Source organism: Neomonachus schauinslandi, chromosome 4, assembly GCF_002201575.2.
Source record: "Neomonachus schauinslandi chromosome 4, ASM220157v2, whole genome shotgun sequence".
NCBI classification, from domain to species: Eukaryota; Metazoa; Chordata; class Mammalia; order Carnivora; family Phocidae; genus Neomonachus; species Neomonachus schauinslandi.
In genome coordinates this window covers 69,009,452-69,018,256 of record NC_058406.1, presented here as the reverse complement: position 1 = coordinate 69,018,256, position 8,805 = coordinate 69,009,452, and the positions used below count along the sequence as shown (strand labels likewise).

Genomic DNA, 8,805 nt, shown 5'->3' with positions numbered 1-8,805 from the left:
GGTAACTTAATAATGGAAATATATAGATCAGAGAAGAGTCTACTATCATTATTAAAAATAGAAACACTGTACAGGCCAGTACTTGCTAATGAAAATCACTGAGATGATTCAATTACCAAGCACACTCCTTTGTAACACAATTAGCACATATTTTATCTTTGATTTAAAAGGAAAAATAACTCATCAGACATAAATAATTCTTTATACTTTCCACATTCCTATACTTTCTGTACAGTTACTACATTTGTGCAGTTAAAAAAGAAAAGACAAAGTTCTACCTCTAAATTGGCTTTCTAAAATTTCCCTATCACATACTAAAGTATGGTCATTGATAATTTGTATGATAGTATATCAAACTTTTCTGGAGCTCCCGAAAATTAATACCAAAACCTCACTGGTGAAACATAAACCATATAATCTCATTATTCACATTAAACAAAATGAATGACTAAATTTTTCCAAATTGATTCTGCTTTGTTGATACAGGAAAAAAAAAGCTTTTTCCTTCATGCTAAATTACAAAATTAACCTAAAACATGTTACAAACATAGAAACATTAAAAGATACTAATAACACAAACCGGAATAAATCATCTGGCATTCTGTCATTTACTCCTGGTGACATAACAAATACCATTTGTTGTCTTATCATTCTGAATTATAAAATCTGAGATGAACCTTACAAAGACACACTATTTTTTTTTTCACAACCATCCTGACTGATTGATTGAACTATACAGAAATTCAATTTGCATGATTTTTTACTATTTGGTGTAAAGTGTAGGGTGCCTGCACTTTCAGCTGTCAGAAGAAATTCACCCTATTCTGGAAGCACTTCAACTTCCAGTGACCTTTAAGTTTTACAGACACTCTAGGAGAGTCTTGAAATGTCACAAGAAAAGGCAAACCTGCCTTGCTTTTTTTCATGGATAAAGTTGCAGTTTAGTCTCGTTCTATCTTCCATTCCTAATCTGAAGAGCTGCAGGATCTCTAAAACATAGTTGCTTACTCAGAATTAACCTTACCTGCAGCAGAGAGCCAGACTAGCAGCCCCTTACCCTGTGATAAGATTGGGCTGGACCCAAGCGATGCAGGGAAAAGAGCCAACTCTGCCCACAGCACTACCTGTGGCTCCCAAAGAGGTGGTCAGGGGTAGGGGAAGCGAGGGTTGGGATGGTACAAGGGACTTCTTTATCCGGACCATATTTGGGGAATTGTTCTAGTGAGTGCGTCCCCTCGCTCTAAAGAGAAAGGGAGTCTCGGGGAACACTCTTCTACCTCGATCTCTCCATCCGGCCCTTCGCGCTCGGCCCTCAAGCCGGAGCCGGGGGGCAAGGCTGTGGAGGAGGAAGGCAGCTGGTCCCTAGGGCCCCCACGAGCAGCTACCGGCGGCCGCTGCGAGGCCTGGACCATGCCCGCGGCCTCGGGGCTCCGACCCGGAGGGACGGTCGATGCCCCGCGCCCGCCCGCCCGCCCGGCAGGTACCCAGACCCGGCCCTTGACTCACCGCTCTCCACCTCGCTGCCTTTCTTGGCGGTCGCCGCGTTCCCCATGACTGGGGCGATGGAAAGAAGGGGTCAGGGAGGGGAAGGGGGGCCGGGGTCGTCCCCGCCGCTCCACAGGCTGAGGCAAGTCCCGCTTCTGCACCGATCAAAGCGGTGAGTGCTCCCGGCGTTGGCGCCCCGAGTCCGGGCGGGAAAACTGGGCCGGTTCGGAGGGCAGGGCTTCAGCCAACTCTTCAGCCCGGGAGGCAGCAGCTGTGGCAGCGGCAGCTGCGGCGGCGCCGGGCAGACACTCCCCTTTCCCCCGCCCCGCCCCCCTTGCTCCCCTCCCCTCCCAGGCCCCTGTCTTTATCCGCGGGCTGGCGCGCGCGCCGGAAGTGACGTATTGTCCGGGACGAGGGCGGCGGGGTGAGGGGGCCTGATCGGGGGCGGCTGATGGGGTAACCCTGACAGACAGCTCCGCGGCCCGCTGAGCTGGAGTGTTGTCGCCAGGGATTGAGCTCGGATGCTCATCCCTGAGATATGGGAAGCGGCGTGAGAACCGTTAGCTTGGAGGAACCCGTCGTCTCTCAGCCTGGAGTCCCCCATGTCCTGGAGCGGGGCCGCGGGAAGCCCTGTAGGGGCTCGGGTGCTTTCTTTGTGCACCGTATCCCGTCGGCTCCTCATTCAAAGGCTGCCTTCTCCAGACAGGCCGGGGAGAACCGCACGAGAGAGCACATGCGAGGGGAACCCCCCTAGTTCTTGCTTCTGGCGGGGGCAGACTGGTCAGCATGCGCCATGGAAACAGCCTCGTCCTTAATCTCGATTGTGGCTCGGAGCCTCTTTACTTCGAAGATTCAGGTATTCACTGAGCCCGTGACCACGTTGTTCTCCCTGTTCTCAGGCGTCAATCGCAAGCCCTTTGATGTTTCCAGTGCGGTTTTCATTCGCCGCTATTTTGTGGGGTCACTCAAGTTTTTGTCAGACGTCCCAGGTGGAGATAAGGAAAATATTTCTGCACCATCTATTGATGCGAGGCATTGTATTTAGCAGCTTTCTGTGTAGATGTTAAAATAAATGCATTCCCAACTGATAATTGCGTTTTATTAATATACATAGAGCACTTATTAATATACTTAGAGCGCTTGAATTTTCAAATAGCTTTATTTATCGGGTGATTTATGTGGCAGTGTAATATTTTTTGTTGCATGTTCCTTTGAACTTTGTATTTGTTCCAAACCTAGTGCAGAAATCCTGTTACTTCCTGAGGGCGAGACCACATAAACTTATTTTGTGTCCCCAAGGCACCAGACCTGGCACAGTAGGGCTTAAGGACACCTGCTGACTTGAAAGTAAGCTAAGGAAATTTTTCAGAATTTTTAAAAAAATATTTTTTATTACTGACAAAAATGGGAGTGCTAACTGAAGAAGTTCCTCGGTAAACTCTTACCACTATTTCTTATTATCAGTTGTTAAATTAATGTAACAAATATTTATATTACATATACTGTATTACAAATACTGTAAAAATATTAACAAATTGATCCTCAAAACCCTATGCGATAATGTAGCTTTACTATCATTATTTAGTGTGCAAACTGAGGAACAGAGAAGTTAAGCAATTTACCCTCGGTTACACAGCTATCATCTGGTGGAAGAAGGATTTGAACCTAGGTGGCTGGGCTCCAAAGTCCATCCTTTTGTCTATAATGTTGATCAGAAACCTGTGGATGTTGCGGTAAATTGGTTTGTCATTTGAAATCCATTGATTTGAGATATAAGAGATTAAGAGATACAATTTACTTTTTGGGGAATTTCATTATACTGTAGTCCCCCCTTATCCAGTTTTGCTCTCCACAGTTTCAGTTATCCACCGTCAGGAAGCAGATGATTCTCCTTCTGACCTGTCAGAAGGTCAATGGTAGCCTAACACCCAAGTTGTAGTCTATACGCCCTTCACTTTACTTCATCTCATCATGAAGGCATTTTATCATCTTACATCATCACAAGAAGGGTGAGTATAGAACAATAAGATCAGAGAGAGACCACATTCACATAACCTTATTACAATATATTGTTAAAATTATTCTATTTTATTATTAGTTATCATCAATCTCTTGCTGTGCCAAATTTATAAATTAAACTATATCATAGGTATGTGTGCATGCATAAGAAAAAACATTGTACATACGAGATTTGGTACTGTCTGTGGTTTTAAGGCATCTACTGGGGTTCTAGGAATATATCTCCCACAGATAAGTGGGGAGGAACTACTGTATTGTTTTGAGGGTTTCTATTAAATCCAACTAATATAAAAATAACAGAGAAAAAAGGGTTTGGACTAGATAGGTTTTGTGTCAGCATGTAACAGTGTTGCAACAATGTCACATCTTTCCAATCACATTTAGTTTTGTGTTGTGGATGTGACATTTGCCCTACATACATGGAAAATTTAATAAATAGCATTAAGCCACATATATACCAAATTAAAGACAACTTTTTGATATACTTTATTCTGGAGGGAATCTTTCTAGAATCCTGGAATATTCATACTGTCCTCATTGGGGTGAGTTTTTAAATGTGTGCCTTTTTAGAGATCAACTTTAATAATAAGAGTGTTATAGACATAATTGGTCCCTTTTCTTAACATGATTTTGAGTTCTAGGCCTCTAATAAGAGGGCAGCTGAATAAGTCATTAATTTGCAGAGGAGACCGTTGACAACTATTACACAGTTACAAACATCATAACTACATTCTGGAAAATTAATAAGTAAAATATTCAGCTTTAGAAAATTTCAACCTTTCTCAATTTAACTTTATCATTGGTTAAGAAATTAAATTAATTATTAATAAAAAAATGATCAACAATTAGAAATATCTTGTTCTTTTTTCCTTATAATATTATTTGTTATATTAGCTTACACTGTTTCTCTGATTCAAGGAAGATTATACTTTAAGAGTATAGTTTTATAGTTTTCAGTTAGTTAACATTAACAGCCATTTAGTTGTAATTATATACAAGTTGCCTTTTCATTATTAGAGAATAGTTCTCTGTGGGAAACCATTGTTTATGTAGCACGTAGAAAACTATGTTTTAAGAATTTTTACATTCCAGAAGGGGCAGAAATGTCATTAACTGTTCAGTTATTCTTGAAATGATTAGCAGTAACATGGGGCAGTTGCTATCCTTTGCCACAAATGACTTTGCTAGAAACTAGACAAGTGCAAAGGTAGAACTATAACTTATTTCCATAGGAAAGCAGACACAGAAGGGGGTCATACAGAGAAAAGACTTTGAGTCCTTTTCCATGTAATATTTTATCTAAGAATCTGCAACACTATGTAGCAGGGAAAATTATATTTCACTTTGGAAATAATTAATCTTATATTTTCTAGTACTTTGTAATCAAACATTTTCACGTTTTTTTTTTTTTTTTTTAAGAATTAGTTTTATTCAGGTAGTTGGATATGCATTTAAAAGAACCTGTTTCTTCGTATTGGGTTGAAATTTATTCCTTTTGACCGAAAACCACTTCAAAACATCACAGATCTTGCCTTTTTTTCTCATCTCTTCTTCACATGTTGTTTTTTTTTATCTGATCCCCACAACAAACCTACATAAGCTGGACATATTAGCCCCATTTTACAAATGAGTAAAACAAAAGTTCAAAGAAGTAACTTGGCCGAGATCACTCAAATGGTAAGTGGCAGAACACTAGATTTTATGCCCTTTGCGAGGCAAATGTAATCTCAATCCTCATTAAGATTAGATTTTATTATCCCCAATTTACAGGTGAGAAAAATAAGGCCTAAGAACTAAGAGTCTTGGCCCTTTTCTTCCTAGAGGTATCTCTTCACTCAGGAATGAGAAAATGGCAAAAACTTAGTAAATTGTTATTTCTGTTTATTTTGTAGTTTTATATTATCAACTTGATTTCCAAGACTTCCTAAAGCAAAACACTCTCAAAAATAAGGTATGTCAGAAATATTTGTTTTTCCTTTATAATCACTAGGATGGATAAGCTGAAGTTGATCCATTGTTGGAGAATATGACCAGGTCATTTGTTTTTATATTGTATTTTACGTCAAATAAATGCAAGTAAAAATATATTTAACCATCATAATTATTTTGAATGATAACTAGTAATCCACATAGTCTGTTATTTCATTATTGTACAGTATTGTATGTTCTAAACCAAATGATACCACATTAAATATCAGGCAAAGGGCAGAATAATACTTCTAAAATGAGGAAGTAATTTTATAGTTAATAAGTTACAAATATGTTATGATAATTGTTCAAATCATTGTAGTACAGTACGAAGTTTTCTTCTTGAGCAGAATTCTAATCCCTTTGTTCGATGACAAATTTATTATCTAAAGTTCAATATTCATCTTTCTGGGTATTTCTTTACAGATGAGGAGACTCAAATAGTTGACTGGTTAACCTGCTCAAAGTCAACAAAAATGAGCTAGTAACAGTAGAATTGTAGCTTATCTCTTGTGAGGACTAGAATACAAACTGAATGTGTTTTAAGAAAAAAAACATGGAGGGGAGAACAAAACCAACTTTTTTTCCTTTCTTAATATGTAATACACTATCTCAGAAAAGGTATGTTTGTTTTGGATATTCTGGTTCTACTAGTGTGTTTTAGCAAAACTATGCCTAAATTTCTGCTATTACAGTTGTGTGCTATGCATTTTTGAACTATACCTATAGACCAAAAATAGCACCCAAATTTACAAAACATTTGTTTCTTTATGAAATCACAACTTTTACAATTTAAGCCCATCATTGACTAAGGTGAATCTGGCCCACTGAAATAAAACTATATTCATAGTACTGACAGTAACAAACCAGAGTGGTGTGTGATGAAGTAGAAAGGGTTTGAGTTTTGTATTCAGGAAAATCTGAATTCATGTTCTGTTACAGTCACCATCTGTGACTTTCACATAAATTTCTAATTTCCCTTGGTCTTTGTTTCCCGAAGTGTGAAGTTACATGGATTAAATTAAATCATCTGTGAAAAGTACTAGGATAACTTTTGTCATATAATAAAGTCACTGTAACCCTGTGCCCACCCTGCAGTAACATTCAGTGTTTTCTTGTATTTATGTTTCAGCAATAATCATTCAGTGAGTTCCTACCATATGCAAAGCATGAGGAGGGTATAAAGATTAATAAAATCAAGTATTTGTGTAAGGCAAGATGAACGTGTAAATAATTACAGAAAATAAGATAACTTTGGAGTAATCAGAGCTTCTTCCAGATGTGCGTCTCTCCTGGTTTTGTGGCATTTCCTCACAGCATGGCCCCCAAATGCCAGTCTTCACTCCTGCCTCAAAGGAAGAAATGGAGACTGCCTCCTGCCCCCAAGCATGAGGAGACGTCGACCTCTCAGCACTTGCCATAAGGAGAAGAAGAACAGCAAGAAGCAATTGAACATATTGATGAAGTACAAAATGAAATAGACTTAATGAACAAGCCGCTGAGGAGATTTTGAAAGTAGAAGAGAAATGTAACAAACTCCACCAACCATTTTTTCAGAAGAGGTTGGAATTAATTGCCAAAATCCCAAATTTTTTGGTAACATTTGTCAACCATCCACAAGTGTCTGCACTGCTTGGGGTATTAAATCAGGTTACAGAATAGATTTTTATTTTGATGAAAACCCTTACTTCGAAAATAAACTTCTCGCCAGAGAATTTCATCTGAATGAGAGTGGTTGATCCATCTTCAAAGTCCACTGAAATCAAATGAAAATCTGGAAAGGAGTTAACAAAACATTCAAGTCAAATGCAGACTAAAACCAGCAGGAGAAGACCGCATGAGGAACCAGAGAGCTTCACCTGGTTCACTGACCATTCTGAGGCAGGTGCAGATGAGTTAGGAGAGGTCATCAAAGATGGTATTTGGCCAAATCCATTACAACTTGGTTTCTCATATGGATGATGAAGAAGGGGGAGGAAAGAAGATACTGATGATGATGAAGAAGAATGATTGGAAGATATTGATGAAGAATGAGATGAGGATGAAGGTGAGGAAGATGAAGATGATGATTAGGGGATGAAAGGAGGAGGATGAAAGAGAAGATGACTAACAGAACACTGATGGATTCCAACCCTCCTTTTTAAATTTTCTCCAATCCCTGGGAGCAAGTTGCAGTCTTTTTTTTTCCCCCGCTCTTGTGCTCATTGACCCTGTTTTTTGAAGTCTCTTTTCTCTCCCTTTTTACCATGATTCTCAACTTATTTGGGGGGAATAGTGGGAACGAATCTCTACCCCTTTCTGTTCCAAATTCATTTCTATCTCTTCCTGTCTCAACAAAAACTGTGGAATCAACACCACTGTGCTCTGCGGAAAAAAGAAAAACCTTCTGCTCCCTTAGCTCTGCTGGAAGCTGGAGGGTGCTAGGCCCCTGTGTAGTAGTGCATAGAATTCTAGCTTTTTTCCTCCTCTCTGTGTATTGGGCTCAGAGATTACACTGTGTCTCTATGTGAATTTGTGCAGTTAAGTTTTACCAATATGTACCTGTCTACTTGTTTAAAAGAAAGAAAAGAAACTTTAAAAAATGGGGTTATCGAGGGTCAGCAAAGGATGGGTTCGAGATGTTTGGGTGGGTTAAGTGGACATTCTGACAACATGGCTTCTCCTTTGGCATGTCTAATTGTGATGTTTAATGGACATCCTTGCAGTTTAAGATGACACTTTTAAAATAAAACTCTCTCCTATGATGAGCCAAACAGGCTCTCTCTATGTGACAGATTTATATCCTTCCAGCTTAGCAACTTAAGGAACAATGAGTTCTCTTTCCCAATATCATATATTATAAATATTATAATTATGTTATATATTACATATAATTATACTAATGTAACAGTGGGGTGCCTGGTGGCTCAGTCTGTTAAGCATCCAACTCTTAATTTCAGCTCAGATCATGATCTCAGGGTTGTGAGATCAAGCCCCACATTGGACTCCATGCTTAGTGTGGAGTCTGCTTGAGAATCTTTCTCTCCTTCCTCTACCCCACCCCCCGCTTGTTCTCTGTCTCTCTAAAATTAATAAATAAAATCTTTATATATGTAACAGTATAATTATAATAAATATTACATTATAATTATACATACTGGTTCTGTATAATCACATGACCATTTCTGTGAAGGGAGGAGGCAGGGTACCATGACTGACATGGAATGAGAGAAGTGCAGTTTTCTCATATAGGGTAGGTAAAAGCAACAGATACCCAATACGGTGAAAATCAGAAAGACTGTTCATAATCAATTTTGCATCCTGGGTGACTGGATAACAGAAGTCAGAAATGAA

At 39.3% G+C, this 8,805-nt stretch overlaps 1 pseudogene; it reads left to right on the top strand.

Annotated features, from left to right (window-relative positions):
• The first annotated feature begins 1,870 nt into the window (after nucleotides 1–1,870).
• On the top strand, nucleotides 1,871–7,582 carry LOC110580446 (annotated as a pseudogene).
• Nucleotides 7,583–8,805: the final 1,223 nt, after the last annotated feature.